The following is an 840-nucleotide window of genomic DNA, read 5'->3' as shown; positions in this document are numbered from 1 at the left end:
TATATATATATATATATATATATATATATATGTTGTATATACATACATGCATACATACACACACATATACATATATGTATATATATATATATCTGTATATAATATAGAGATATGTACATACATACAAACGTACATACACAGAAATACATAAAGGCTATCATACATACAGATTCTGTATTACATTAGAATGTCTGTTTATGGTTGGTGTTTTATTTTTGTGTCGAATAAAATATGTATTTTGTGTGGCTTCCGTTCATTTATGGACGTAGATCTATGTGTGTGTTTGCGTATGCGTGTACTTATAGCGCTGTGTGTGTGTGAGTGTGCGTGCGTTTTGTACATGTTTGCGTGCGTGTGTGCGCACCAGTGAGTTTGACTTTGTGCATAAGGATTATAGATTCCAGTGAGTGAATTGTTAACGGCGAGGCGACGACGACGACGACGACGACGACGATGGCGCTGAAGAAAGTGATGCTGATGTACACGTTGAATGTCGTGCTGTAGATACATGTATGTGCGATAGAGAGTGTGTGTGTGTGTGTGTGTTTGTATATATATATATACATATATATATATATATATATATATATATATATATATATATATATATATATGTATATAGATAGATAGATAGGTAGATAGATAGATAGATAGAAAGATGGATAGATAGATATATAGATAGATAGGTAAATACACACAAATATATAGTATGTATATGTATATGTGTATATATGTGTATATATGTATATATATATATATATATATATATAAAACAAATAATAAATGAGTATATGCATATATACGTACAAGTATGTGCGTCTACACACACACACACACACA

This window comes from Octopus bimaculoides, chromosome 13 (assembly GCF_001194135.2).
Source record: "Octopus bimaculoides isolate UCB-OBI-ISO-001 chromosome 13, ASM119413v2, whole genome shotgun sequence".
Taxonomy (NCBI): domain Eukaryota; kingdom Metazoa; phylum Mollusca; class Cephalopoda; order Octopoda; family Octopodidae; genus Octopus; species Octopus bimaculoides.
Note: the sequence above shows the minus strand (reverse complement) of the source record.